The sequence below is a fragment of the Podarcis pityusensis genome (genome assembly GCF_964106645.2).
Source record: "Podarcis pityusensis genome assembly, chromosome: 5".
NCBI classification, from domain to species: domain Eukaryota; kingdom Metazoa; phylum Chordata; class Lepidosauria; order Squamata; family Lacertidae; genus Podarcis; species Podarcis pityusensis.
Window position 1 is genome coordinate 30,316,420 of NC_138032.1, and position 15,283 is coordinate 30,331,702.

The 15,283-nt window shown below is 43.5% G+C and overlaps 1 protein-coding gene and 1 long non-coding RNA gene across 6 annotated transcripts in view; one reads left to right on the forward strand and one right to left on the reverse strand.

The window, feature by feature from the left end:
* Nucleotides 1-12,991, reverse strand: part of ACSL3 (acyl-CoA synthetase long chain family member 3) — a 53,759-nt gene extending 40,768 nt beyond the window's left edge. For all 4 annotated transcript variants that reach the window (XM_081006896.1, XM_081006895.1, XM_081006893.1 and 1 more), the window contains exon 1: nucleotides 12,825-12,991. The gene's annotated coding sequence lies outside the window, so the exon portion shown is untranslated. The remainder of the gene's footprint in view (nucleotides 1-12,824) is intronic.
* LOC308477923 lies at nucleotides 25-11,846 on the forward strand. 2 transcript variants are annotated; one of them, XR_013986753.1, is made up of 4 exons: nucleotides 25-298; nucleotides 2,074-2,194; nucleotides 6,294-6,473; nucleotides 11,345-11,846. It is a non-coding gene; the product is annotated as an uncharacterized lncRNA (long non-coding RNA). The 2 variants fall into 2 exon arrangements; XR_013986754.1 differs by lacking the exon at nucleotides 25-298 and having other exon boundaries at nucleotides 1,228-2,194.
* Nucleotides 12,992-15,283: the final 2,292 nt, after the last annotated feature.

Consider the following 15,283-nt stretch of genomic DNA (forward strand, 5'->3'; position numbering starts at 1 on the left):
CCGTGGAAACGGAAAATCCGCTTTGTGACGCGGTTCGAAGAGCGGCCGCTTCCCTCTAGCCCGCCCCTCCCCATCCGAGACCCAGACAAAAGGAGCCGCTCGGAGCCCACGTGGCTGCAAGCCGGCAGGCACTGGCCTGTTTCCACGCCCCCAGCCCGAAAACTCCGCCCCCCTCGAGGGGGGTGTCTCAAGGAGCGCCGCGCATCGGGGAAACGTGGCTTCACGCGCATTCCACAGGGGTGCGGTGTTAAAAGATAAAGCAAGGTTTGGCTGCCGGGTTGGAGCCCTACCTTCTAAGGTGCGGCTGCGGTTGTTTCCGGGGGGGGGGGAGCTCTGCTATGGAGATCCCAGTAGTTTTAAGGAAGCCGGTTGCACATGTTTCTGCACAGGAGCGGGTAGTGGGAAACGCCCAACGAGCCCATCACGAGTTTAGGAGAGCTGCAACATGCTTTAAGCGCGATCTCACAAACTTTTAGGATTTTCCCTGCTTCCTTGAATGTGTTACGTTTCAACGCAGCTATAGGAGTGTCGATTAAGCTGCCTTGTGTTGGTTTTTACGGGTCTCGTATGCTGCTTCATGCAACACTTTTCCTGAAGGTTACTCTATTAAAAATTGGACTACACTTCCCATTATTTGCAGCTCACTGGCCTGGCTGGCTGGTGCTGCTGGAAAATGAAGTACAACAATGTCTGGAGAACCACAGTTTCCTCATCCCTTGGGCAGGTCCTGTCACCATGTTTGACAATCTGCACTCTTAAGGCACGTATGCAGCCTAATGGACTGGAATTCTTGCTTCGGTTTCAAACTCTATTTTTGTAATGGCAAAAGTAAAATGAAATAGATCTTTTACCAGGATAGTCATCAAAATTATATAATCTGAGCAAGTCAACAGCAAGTTGGGGTGTGTGAAGGTAAACAAAGTGTTATGATACATGACATAGGTATTTTACTCTGAAGCTTTTTATTAGCTCACCAGGATAGTAAACATTAAATGTTGATTGCCACACAAAAGCAATACAGTCTAGTGATCTGTGAAATGACCATGTATTGGGCACACCCACAGCCTTAAGATTTTATTTGGTAAATATTTTATTAATATGCCTTTAGATTCAAAATTTCCACGGTGGCTTTTTAAATTATAAACAAGCTTTCAGGTAAAACAAGTTTTCACACTATAAAAAGGTGGCAATTGTGGGGTATTCTTATTCATTCTACATTGCAGTAGTACAATTTTCACCCTTTGTTAGTCAAATGCTAGCTAAAACCCAAAAGTATATTCTCTACGTTAAAGATAGTGTTTTGTGATTTAGCATAGCTTTGTAAATTAAGCCCACAAAGCTTACTCCCCAGCAAAAAATTTAGTGCAAGCCCCCTTCTCTGCAGCTAGTATGGAAATGCAAACTTAGTGGCCTCTTAGCAGGCTAGTGAAAACAGAACAAAAAGCTTGCCTTCTATTAGAAAGAAAAGCAAAGGGCGTCCCTCCTGTGTTGAATGTGGAAGAGAAGGAGTTTTCCATCCTTTGCCATTAACGTGGTATCCAAGTGGAGTGCGGCAAGAGTATTCACCTGCATAGAATTCCTCATCACTCACAGCTACCTGGCAAGTTGTTAAATACAAGACTGATTTAATGGCCACAAACACATTAGTCATCCCTTAAGTGGTTTTAAGAGAGCTATTTTATGCACTGGGGCATAAGAACAATCTATGGCAATTCATTCCAAAGATGAACTCTGCACTGAGAGAATTGAAAAGCCGCAGCTTAAAGCTGGTAATCAAAATTATATATACCTCAGATGAATAATATATAGAGAGAGAAAAGGTAAAGGACTCCTGGACGGTTAAGTCCAGTCAAAGGTAACTATGGGGTTGTGGCGTTCATCTCGCTTTTCAGGCTGAGAGAGCCAGCATTTGTCCACAGACAGCTTTCCGCATCATGTGGCCAGCATGACTAAACCACTTCCGGTGCAATGGGACACAGTAACGAGTGCCAGAGCCCATGGAAACGCTGTTTACCTTCCTGCCACAGTGATACCTATTTATCTACTTGCACTGGTGTGCTTTTGAACTGCTAGGTTGGCAGAAGCTGGGACAGTGCAACGGGAGCTCACCCCATTGTGCGGATTTGAACCACCGACCTTCCGATCAGCAAACCCAAGAGCCTCAGTGGTTTCCAGGTGTCTCACACTATCTGAGGTACAGCAATATGAAGTGTAAGGTCCCTAAAGATAACACCATAAACTTTATGAAGAAGTTTAAGATTGACTGTTTAGCTAGCAGTATCTCAGTTGTGCAACACAATGACTATGCATGACCCTTTTTTTGTAACTGTTTCAGAGATTGGGAAAGGATAGGAGAGATATTCCACAACCCAGGGCACACTGAGGATTGAAAGCATATTACTACAATCCAGCACTTTCCTCAGTACACTGGATCTTGCAGGGGGTGGGGTTATCTCCAGTAGCAGACAACAGAAATAGCAGAGCAACAGAGAATAGGAATTGTTCATGCAGTCATTGATAGTGAAGACTAGGCAAGCAAACAGGAGCATCTTTTGCCTGGGCTATTAAATAACTGCATGACAGAAGGCAGCAAAGGAGGAGGAAAGGAGGAAATAGTGGCTTCTTCATGACTCATGTGCTGTCCCTATTATGTACTGTTACTTAGTGGTAGGTTGAATTAGCAAGGGCTGGTATTGATTGATGCTTTATCATGTCAATCACCTGTCAATGTAACTTGCTGAATATCTCTTACTATTAACTAGCAGCCACAATCCAAATTGCACAACTCAGGCATTGCAGCCAACTATGATAATCACAGCCAAGGAAGCAATCAGTACAGTCTCCAAGGAATCTTTCTTTTAACATATGGAGTTTCCTTCTGCTAGTTTGCTTTTGATATAAATTGCCTTATGCCAAATCAGACCACTGGTCCAGCTTGCTTATGGTCTGCAGTCTCAACAATGACTGGCAATAGGTCTCTGGAGTTCCAAGACAAAGTTTTTCCCCAGCCCTACCTGGAGATACCAGGAACTGAACTTGGAATCCTTTCCATGAAAAACGTGCTCTACCACTGAGCTACAGTCATTCATATGTTAAACACTTATTAACTGAATGTTGGATAATTTGTTACAAAGTACCCAAAAAGTCCAGCTTTTGTTTTGGTAGCCTGTAGCTGAGAATGAAGTTAATTTGGCCTGGAGAGAATCTCCATTAAAGTAACTCAGTCAGAGCACATTCAAGAGATACAACACTTCCTGTGAAATCAATTGATTTCTTCACTGTGAATCTTTCTAAACACTTCTAAATTGAAAGTTAAATAAAAGAACAACAGACACCTTCTAAACATGTGAAGCCAAGATGCAAATACTTAAAATCTTACTTCCTTCCCCACAATAGCTAATCTGGTATTTTCAAAGGCCCAAGGCTCCCACCAGAAAACCCACAAAAGAAATTACCGGTAATCCTTTTCCTTCTACTCGTTAGGACAGCAGAATAAAGATGCACTTGTAGGAGCCATACCTCAGATATTTAGGACAAGCTTCCTGTCTGTCACCATTTAAAAACTTTTAACACCCAATTACTACCAGCATTTGTAGTCTTTTTTATATTAATATTTAAGACCAACTTGAGCATAAAACATGTTTTTCACCTTAGCAACCAGGAATCTTTGGAACCCACTACAGAAATGTTACTTTCCACACAGTAGCACATACACATCACTGTCCTTGTCTCTTTTTTACCTTCTACTACTTCTCACTTCAGAAGTCTCCATACTACCACCCCCCAACAAACTCCAACATATGAGAAATAAAGGCAGATATGAAATCTCGCTCCTCTCTTCCCTGGCAAGCAAGTCCATTGGCTAGCCAAACCCTTCATTTTCCCCCTTGCTTTCTCTACCAGCCCCAAGCCATCTACTTCACCCACTTTCTGCTCCATAGAGCAGAATGCCCCTTCTCTTTTAGCTTTTTACTCTGTCATCCCAGTCTCTCTGTGTCTCAGCCAGTCCCTTTCTCTCCCTGCTCCTTTTATCTTGTGCTTTCAAGCCCCTAATTGGGTCCCTTCCTCTTGAAGGAAATCTGCCCTTTTCCTGTGCTAAATATCTCATTCTATTTTGCTCATTTGCTGATCACAGACTACTGCTTTACTGCAGGTGGGCATAATTTGGGGAAATCATGCTTGTGGACTAAATCTGAACCCCTGCTGGGTCACGTTTGGCCTGCAGACTCTAGTCTAGAGGTTCATCACCCCTGTTCTACTCAGTGTCAGTTTTCCTTCCAATATCAACTTCAGCCAAATCTTCTTCATCCAATATAATACTCCACTTTCCCTAACCAATTTTACTGCATCCTAGGTTTTCTATGTTCTGAGGCATGCTTTCCAATATAATTAATTATAGTCTTTTATTGGTTTTTAATTCAACCTATTTTTAACACACACACAGCTTCTTCAATTTTTTTTTAGTAAGAATACTTATTTTCTTTTTGATAAAATAAAATGGTCTTTTTTCTTCTTCTTTTTTTGCTATCCTTGTTGACATTTGAGGTGCCAAATTCTGGAGTCCATTCAGGTCTCAATGTCAAAAGAGCCTTTAAAAATGTGAGCAGGGGTTTATGTTACAACTTTAGGCTTGCAGGCACACTTGAGGAAGTCCTCAAGGCATTTGTTCTGTATTTTCAGAAGCATAAGTAACCCTCAAATGTTACAGTAAGATGTGGTCAGTATATAGTGCTAATTCATTGCTGTAAGATGCCAAGCAGCCCCAACACTTTCATCTTTTGTAATTCCCACCGAATTCATTTATCCAATGAGATCAAAAAGTTGCTTAGGCTTTGCATCATGTGTGCATGGTTAAGAAACAATGAAAACCTTTATTACTAAGCCTTTCAAACATAAGAGATAACATTCCTTACTATAGATACAACAGATGTCCTTTGTCTACAGAATTAGAGCATCATTGTGACTAAGTACCACTTGGTAGTTGACTAAGATTAATTGGATAAACAGAAGACTATAGTCACCAGCTCTAGATACCCAGACATGTTCCCTTCAATAATGACCAAGCTGCAGGTAGGGGAGATGTGAGATGCAAACTTATCCAGTCTACAAGAGCAAAGACTACGTAAGTCCCTGGTGTTTACTGAGGTGATACACCATGACTATACCACTTCAGACTGCAGATTCAGCTTCCATAACTGAATAATAATAATAATAATAATAATAATTAACAACAACTATAATAAATCAAATTTGTATACCGCCCTTCATCCATAGATCTCAGGGCATTTCACAGTGTAAAACCTGAATATTGCACCCACTTCTACAAATAAAATATTAGACTATCCCAAGGATTTCATACAGTAAAGCATCCAATTATGCAAGTGGTACAGTTCAGATACAAGTTTGTCACAAAATGAGTACTAGATCTTGGTGAACCAGCAGTAAGATGCACAAACTACAAATATTTGGGCTGAAGGAGCTTCTCTTTTAATGCAGGAGTTTTCCTAAATACCTTAGGAGTTCCTGTCAGCAGTAGAGGCCCCTTCTGTCCCTCCCCTCACATCTGATTTTGGCAAACCATAAACGAAACATGTAATTTTCATCTTTCTTCCCTTAATAGCAAAATGCAATGCCATTATTTTGTTGAAGGACTTGATAGAAGGTGCTTTAGACCTCGGATACAAGAAAAATGTAATTTAAGTTTAGTGTGTTTAATGTCTGAAGTATCTACAAGCGATCTACAAGTATCTACAAGTGATTACCTAAGGACAGCAAGTGGACTAGGTTTCAGTGCTAATCAAGACAGCAAATACCCCAAACCATGAACTCTTGATGCTCATAAAGCAGAGTAGCTAGCCTATCTTTAAGGCTATTCAACTAAGTTCAACTAAGCTTTACTCAGAGGAGACCCACTGCAATTAATGGACCTAACTTGATTCATTTTAATCCATCTACTTCAAGTAAGTTGAATACCACCCATTGTTAGCTCATCAGGTTCAGGCCCTCCGTGAACACTGGAACACATAGAAGACATAGAAAAAGGTGGTCTGGGATAAGTGTACCCACATTTTTAATGTTCTCCCACTGAAACTACATCTTTGTTGACCCCTCTGCATAAGTCATCTTTTCTAACACACTCAAGTTATCCAAACAAAAATTAATTAACTGCTTAGAAGCCATTCAGTAATTAATTAATTAAAATAATTATAATATACTCCAGGGCAAAGAATATAAGTTCCATGCAGCCATATGAATGCACACTCACTTCTAAATTCCCGTTTTGATATTCACAGGTATACAGACAGACAAACAGAAACTTCTCCAAGACACTACAGGGAACTTTAGAAGATAAGTTCTCAGAAGGCCCACATCTCATCTGTAAAAATCTCATTTCTTCCTGCCTGCTTGCTACACGTTAGACTCATGCTACAGATTATACAGGGGGAAAGAAGACGTATCTGTGCCAGTTGGTCGTAACTATGCCATTATATTTTAATTAACTGATTAAGGCAGGCATAGGTAAACTCCGGCCCTCCAGATGTTTGGGACTACAATTCCCATCATCCCTGGCTAACAGGACCAGTGGTCAGGGATGATGGGAATTGTAGTCTCAAACATCTGGAGGGCCAGAGTTTGCCTATGCCTGGATTAAGGAGTTCTAGCTTAAGGTCATATATATCATTTTTATACAATACCATCTATGTACATTATATGTACATAGGAAGTAAGAAGATGCCCCCCAAAAGTCACCTACAATTACAATGATGCAATTTCAAGAATAAAGTTTGAATTATAAAATAGTCTAATTGCTACATTTAAATTTATTTTCTAAGACAAGTCACACAAGCTATATGTTCACCCTGTACTGTTAGTGAAGCATTCTATAAAAATGCACAAAAAATAGCAAACCTCTTACAGTGGTACCTCCGGTTACGAACTTAATTCGTTCTGGAGGTCTGTTCTTAAGCTGAAACCGTTCATAACCCGAGGAGCGCTTTCACTAATGGTGCCTCATACTGCTGCTGTGCATGACTTCCGCTCGCATCCTGGGGGAAAGTTTGCAACCACGAGCATCTACTTCCAGGTAAGCAGAGCTCGTAACCTGAAGTGTTCGCAAGGAGGACGGTACGTAACACGAGGTTCCACTGTACTGTTTAAATATGCATTCCTTGCACTCTACATTCTTTCACACATGAGAATTAGGGTAAATTCACACATTGCAAAGCAAAAAATCCATGTTTGCCATGGCAAATCCTAGCAAAACATATATTGTCTTATACACCAGTAGAACCTTGGTGGTTCTAGGAAGCCTTAGTAGCTTCTTCAATAAGGAAAGCAGAAATAGGGACTAAGGCAGACATAGGCAAACTCGGCCCTCCAGATGTTTTGGGACTACAACTCCCATCATCCCTAGCTAACAGGACCATTGGTCAGGGGTGTTGGGAGTTGTAGTCCCAAAACATCTGGAGGGCCGAGTTTGTCTATGCCTGGGCTGAGGTTTCTTGCACAGTATCTCGCTCACACAAATGGTCTCCTCCTACAGAGAACAGCCAAAGAGCTACAAGGTACCTCTAAAAGTCATGTGAGGCCACAGTGAAGGCTGGCAGGTCTGACTAGAGCTCCACACGACATTAATGACTATATTAAGATAATAGTAAACCATGGTTTATCATTATATGAGTAAGAGGGTCAGGGTCATGCACTGCCCCCTTCTCTTTTCTGCAGCCACAAGATCGGAAGTTTTCACTTCTGTTTTTAAACTAACTGTGGTTTATCATTATGCCCAAACCCGGACAAAGTGATTTTTAACCATAGTTTTTTGTTTGTTTCAATAACCCAGATTTAAACACAATTCAGGGTGCAAGTACAACACTAGACTGCTATTAATTGACACTTTTAATCTCATTGTGGCCCTACCAGACAGGGAGGGAGACGGGTATCGGACAAGATTCAAACACATACTGATAAACCATAGTTTAATGTTACATCTTAACCAGGCCAATATGTGCCAACAAATATTTCCCGAATTCCGCAAAACACACTGGGGTTCCTTCACAAACAAGATGATGATGTTTTAAACATTTGTTATAAGCAATTGTCCTTATTAATGAAGCCTTTGCAATATGCTCACAAAACATTTCCACCATCAAAGCCTTTCCTACTGGGTTAAACTGAAGGACAGGCCCAGTGCATAAATTGTGGTACCATTATGAACATGTTGCAGCACACACAGGACTATGCACTGAGATAAGCAATTTCTGGCATACATAGAAAAGCATTTCCATGATGAAAGGTGCCCACATGCAGGTGATAGCAGAGAAATAAACACTATATTACACCACCATATATGGGTAATAGTTCTGTGATATAGGACCTACAAATTTAAGAAACTCTGTTTGCCTCCCAGAGTATGCAATTTTATTCTGAAAAAAGATAGCTTTGTATGTTTCATCATCTCTGGTGTGAACTCCTATAAAGAAGAAAGTGCCTACCCAAAGGTAAAGGTAAAGGGCCCCTGGACGGTTAAGTCCAGTCAAAGGCAACTATGGGGTTGCAGCACTCATCTCCATTCAGGCTGAGGGAGCCGGCGTTTGTCCACAGACAGCTTTCCGGGTCCTGTGGCCAGCATGACTAAACCACTTCTGGCGCAACGGGACACCATGACAGAAGCCAGAGCGCACAGAAACGCCATTTACCTTCCTGCTGCAGTGGTACCTATTTATCTAATTGCACTGGTGTGCTTTTGAACTGCTAGGTTGGCAGAAGCTGGGACAGAGCAACAGGAGCTCACACCATCATGCAGATTCAAACTGCGAACCTTGCAATCAGCAAGCCCAAGAGGCTCAGTGGGTTAGACCACAGTGCCACCCGTGTCTCTTTTTGTCATGCTAATAACCCTTGCTGTTTAATGTACTGCTCTGAACCTTTAGAAATTTCCACATACCATCCATACATTTATGGTGAATGCCCTTTCCTGCTCATCCAGACACATGCTGTAGGGCACTATTGCCTACACTTATCTCTATTATTACGTTTACTTCAACAACAGATAACACTCCTGATACGCCTCAATATACTTGCGGAACACTGCCAAACCATGACACAACCACTGATCACAAAAAAATCACCTGTGTAATAGAAACCTCAGTGTGCCACCAGAAGAGCAAGATTGAGGCAGTTTTGTATAATTCCCTCTCCAGGCCCAGCAGGAGGAGAGTACTGCTAAACTGGGCCCAAAGCCAGCAGAGTTTGGACTCTGAACTTTCATTTTAAAATAAAATAAAAAAACAAGTCTTTAGCCTTTACGAATCAAGAGTTATGAAGCAAGACATGCAGACACCCCTCTTAACAACTGCTTTGTGAGCCATCAGCCTATTCCTGCTTTTCAGTGCCTCTAGCCAATTTTTGAAACAACAGATGTGACAGACAAGTGCTAGAGAAAAATATTAGAGTCACACATCCACCAGGGAAGACCCTCAAAACCAGGAAGACCCTGGTTCATTTTGAAGCTGACTTTGGGTCTTCCTTCAGATGTGTGTGGATTTTTTTTTCCTGGATTCAGATAACAGAAGAGAATGCATGGTTCATTCTGAAGCTGTCCCCCACCCTTCTTTTCTTGTAGAGTTGTGATTGCTGCCCAGTGAAAACAACTGCTACTGCAAGGCAGAAGGTAGAAACAAGGACTTTATACTCTTGCATTCAGGTTTAAATATTTGCAAAACAATCATTGAGTGTACAAACATTTTAATTCCCTGCAATGAAAATAATATCGTTATTAGTATATCCATTTGGGGGGCAGAGGGAATAGAGTAACAGCTCTGAAGTGTAGCCCAACCCTGGCATGTTGGGGGGGTGTTTATTGGTTATACAGTGGTACCTCGGTTTAAAAACAGCCCTGTTTATGAACTATTCAGTTTACGAACTCCGCAAAAGTAGTGTCCTGATTTGCAAACTTTACTTCGGTCTAAGAACGGAAGCCGAATGGTGGAAGGGCACAGGCAATGGGAGGCCTCATTAGGGAAAGCATTCCTCGGTTTAAGAACGGTTTTGGTTTAAGAACCGACTTCCGGAATGGATTAAGTTCGTAAACTGAGATACAACTGTAGTAGCAACATGGAGACTGTTCCCACACTTATGAGGGGATAAAGAAATTCTCCAGGGGCAATGTTGCTGCTGATATAAATGCTAAAATGGGTATAGCTATGTAAAAGGTTCATGTCTTTCTTCATAACTCTTGGTGAGGGACAAAGTACAAGCTACATACAGTGCACTAGGCCAAGAAAATCCTGTTGACATCCCTGGTTCTGGCAATCCAGAAAAAGAGAAAGTAATAGCGTTACCACTGAACTATGCTACATGGTCTGTCTGTTTATTTTTCTTTACACAAATGTTTTATTTTACTATAAATATGTCTGAACTCCCGTATTATGGAGAGGTAGCTTGACAATGAATAGTCAGCTATAGTGTATCAAAGAAACAACCTAAACAAAGCCTATCAGTTATGTCGTGAAATCTCATGATTTTAAGAGCCCTACTTTTGCCCATTTGAAATTAGTAACTGCAATTACCTATCTACAAGATCCAGTGAGTACACAAAAGGCTTGAATTATTCAAAATGCCATAATTATGTCCTGAAATGAAAATGAGGGGGGGGGGGGGGACTACCCAGAAATATGGCTTACATGGAAAAATTGCAGGAATTTTTTGAATGCACATCCTGTACTTATGTTTTACCAATACAGTAGACCCTCAACTTGTGTGAGAGTTACGTTCCAGGGATTGTGCCTAAAGCCAAAATCACGCATAGTCAAAACCCATTGTGTTCAATGGTAGGTGGAATTACCAAAGTCATTTTCCCTGCCCCTTTTTAATTTTATTTTTTAATGTTTTGCCGCATGCATAAAGCTGAATATGCACAAATTAAATGCGTGCAAGTTGCAGGCTTACCGTAACAGTTGATATTTAATTAACCCTAGTAAGATTTCAATGTAGCTTAATGATTAATCATGTATCAGTGTAGTTCAATCAATTAGCATCAAAACAAAGAACTACCTCTCCAACTCTGATGAAAGAATCTAGTATCATGTCAGAAGTGCAACATTACAGGTTGGTCTCTACTCTACACTGTTGATACAAACTCAATGCATACCTCATCAGCCAGCATGAATACAATCATGTTAGCTGTGATCCTCTAGTTACAATGCTCATTTCAATTTCTCATTATCAACTTTTCAGAATCAGTTTATAAACAGTGTTTTAAACTGCAGCCAACTATGTCTGACTGGGAGGCTACATTTTTCATCCTCCACACTAACACTATTGTATATCTTTCCCTGTTCTTTAGAATCAGAAAGGGAAACAAAAACCAGGAGATGTCTCCATGAGAGGTTGCTGCAACCCAACAGAGAGGACAGATCTGTGAGAAATCAAAATCTTGTAGTAACACTAGCCAGTCCCTACCAACTTCACTGTTAACAAGCCGAACCAATCCATAACAGCTTGAGTCTTCAGCTTCCCTAAACACCAGGAACATACTTAATATGAATGGATGCCAGGTTGCAGCCTCATCTGCATTTCTAGGCAACATGTTATGCACCCCAGCAATGTGTATCAATGAACATGCATATTTGGAACAGGATTTGAGTGAAAGTTGTCTTCATATACATTGGGGGGGGCGGTCCACCTAACCCAAGGACAGAACGCTAACCATGTCCACTGAGAAGCAAGTCCTATTGAATTCATTTATGTGTACCCCAAGTTAAGAGGGGTTAGGATTATAGCCTTATTATCCTTTCGTACATGGCAAAAGGAAAAGCAGTGTAAAAGTGGGTTTTCCCTACTCTTTCCATGCTTGTTTATACATTTTCTGTACACCAACCAGTATCATATTGTTGTTATATGTGCATTTGGAAGAGCTTCCTAACATACTAAAAGAGAACTGGGGTCCTCGCCATTCCACTATCTTTACACAAGCAGAGAATTAGCACTGTAATTCTAGCTGGCACGAAGTGACAGAGCCTCAGAACTGTGTGTGCACATGCACCCCAGTATCGTTTACAGGAGTGTAGGCTCTACTACTCCTGATTTTTTTCCCTCCTAGCTGAGACTATAAGAAAGGTCTTTTTTAGGCAATCCTAAACCTAAATCATATTGGGGTCTAAATCCTACTGTACACAACGGAGCCTCCTGCATAGGACAGCCCTGCGGACACAAGCTCACCGCCTGCTTATTTATCAGCGGACTCCGTTCCAGGCGACGGATCTGCACGTGTGAAAAAGCCGCTGCCTTTCCGGCGCACCGCGCACGACTTTGCACACCCACCCGGGGCAAGGCAGAGACGTGCCTGGAAGGCGGGACGTCCTAGTAAGTACATGCCGCGGCTCAACCCAGGGCACGTCTGCTCGGAAGCAAAACCCTCGGAGGGGGAAAGCGTGCGCGCAGCTGCCACCTTCGCGGGCCTCAACCGAGCCAAAAATAAATAAAAAGCGAAAGTGCCGACGTGTAGCTCGGTGTGAAGTTACTCGGGATTTAATCGGAATGAAATCGGGTGGTCCCGAAGCCAGAAGGCCTAGCGCCGCGAAGCGCCCACCCCCGGCCCCTTCCCCACGTGCACCTCCAGGCCCGTGGCCGCCTCCCTGTCCCGATGCTATGGGCCCCGATCCCGTGCTTCCCTCCCCTTGAGAGGAGACCCTGTTCGTCAGCCAGCGCCTGAGAGGCTCCCGCCGCCTGAGACCCTCCTGCCCCGCCGCCTCTGACCCGCCGCCCCGCTAAGCTGGGCTCGCCCTCGCCCTCGCCCGCCCACCGGCTCCCCAGCCCTGACTCACCGCCGCGGCCGGAGCAGGGGGAAGCCGGCGAAGGGATCTGCGCGTGTGCCGAGGGTCGCCTCGGCCGGCCGCGCTGTGTAGCTCCAGCTTCGGGGGGCGGGCCCAACCCCCTCGGAGCCAATGAGCGGCGCCCAGGCCTCGGAGCTGCCCCGCCACCGCCTCCTTTCTCTCTCTCTCGCTCGCCGATCCCTCCCTCCCTTCCTTCCGCTCCGAGCTGGCGCACCTCACAATCGCCACCGCCGCCGAGGAGCATCCTCATTCCATATGCCTCGGCGGAGGATCCTCATTGGCTGGCGAGGGGTGGCGCGCGAGGGGCTGGCGCTGCCGCGTTCTAAAACGGCTGTGTCTGCGAGGAGGGTTGCGCGAGGGAGCTGCGCGAAGGGTTACTATCGGTCACCGCCGGGCCTGGGGTTACGGGAGCCGCTGGCGGGCCGCTGGTGAATGACACAGGAGACCCATTAACAGCTGCTGCTGGGGGAAAGTAGGCTCCAAGTGCAATATTATATATATCTTGTCTTTGCATTGCAAATAAACACGACACTCTCGTGGGCTTATCGGCTCTTGCATTAGTAGTAGTAGCAGCAGCAGCGTTACAGTACTTTCGTCATCGTCATGTGTTGCTCCTGATCCAATGTGATGATACAAGTCGTGTCGTGCATGTTCCAGTCAGAAAATATCATGCACACAGCATTGCAGCCTGATATGTATACGGGGGAGAGAGAGGGAGGGAGAAATCACCCAATTCTTCTGATTGCTAATTACTTTTAATGCTGTTATTCTGTATCGTTGCAACCCTTCCCGGCACCTCGCGGTGAAAGGCCGGTAGGAAATGGAATAAATACAATTAATGGTTCGTGTGTAGTTTAGCATACGGATCAATGAGGCTTGCCTGCTCGACTCCTGCCATTTAATTCTACCTTCTAAGCAAGTTATTATTTATTACATAACGATGTAATCCCCACATGTTCTTTCTCAACCACTATTGAGACTGCAGGAAAACCATGAATGGAGCACAGAAAACTCGGCTTCAGCGTTTTTGCTGATTTGAAGGAAGGAATCCATTTTAAATTGGGGGGGGGGTTTCCCCTCACACTTGACATTTATTTAAGATGTTTCATATTATCATAGCTGTCAACTTTCAGATTTGAAAATAAGGGATCAGCAGCCTCACCTGTCCTGGGGACAGTCTACGGGATATCTAACAATCCGGGACAGCAGCGGGAAGCGGCGCTGGAATAAGGGAATTTCCTGCAAAAAAAGGGAAGGTTGACAGCTATGCATATTATAGCAAGTATGGTTGCTACTAACTGCATCAGGAAGAAGGCAACACAATCTTGCATATGTTTACATAGCGGTTCACGCCATTGATTTAAAATGGAAATTACAACACCCTTTCGATTCACTTATCTGCACTTGGCAATGAACTCTGTACCTTTGAACATGCTCTGATTCCTGGTGAGTGTACCAGGGATGTGAGCCTTAGGGCAGGTGATTATTTCCTACTGATGTCACAGAGAATTGCTCTATAGGTGTGGCAAATGTGATCCCCACAACACTCTGCTACTTCATACAGCAGTGGGGAGGAGAAGGACAGCGTAGATACCACAATCTACAATGGAGGATGTTGCACTGACTGCCATCCACAACATCCTTTCTCTTTTCTAAGGTCTTTCCCCCCACGCTTTCAGTTTAGTGCTAAAGTCCTGAGCAAAGCTGTACAGGAAGCAGCTGTTGTCTGAGTCTCTAATCTGCTCACTATGAGAAGCTCCACACATCAGTCATGTTTGCTATATTACACTAGTTTTCTGGGGCAAATGTACAACGTGTGAGCAACAGGTGCACACCCATAAGTGTCAGCTGACATGGGGCTGAGAGCCCTGGTTGTACTAAACCCTCCATCCCAAGCACATGAGCATTTAAGAGCATGTACCTGGCAGTTTAAGCATGGGTAGTACCATTGTACCTTTGACAAACAACTCACATAAAGCATGGAGCCACTTTTAATGGTTAAGAACATAAGGAAAACCTACTGGATCAAGCCAGTGGCCTGTTTAGTCCAGCGTCCTGTTCTCACAATGGCCACCAGATGCCTGCAGGCGAGACCCAAGCTCAGGAGCACTTCCCCTCTTGGCTATTGATACTGATTTTGCAGATTTCCAGGGATTTATAGGAGTTTCCTTCTAATGGCCTGCATCCTCTTCTGACTTCCTTTCATTATGCCTGTTAAGTAAACTTGGATGGTTTTAAATGGGGTTTAGACAAATTCCATTGTCAGAGGCTTCGCCATGTCCTCCTTGAGGGGCTCCCCATAGAAATCTGGTTGGCTACCGTGAGAACAAGCTGCCAGACTAGATGGGCCCCTGATCTTATTCAACTCTTTAGAACTTTTCACTGATTTTTGTATTGTATATTTATATTGCTATAACCCATCCTGGGACCTTGGGATGAAAGGTGGGTGA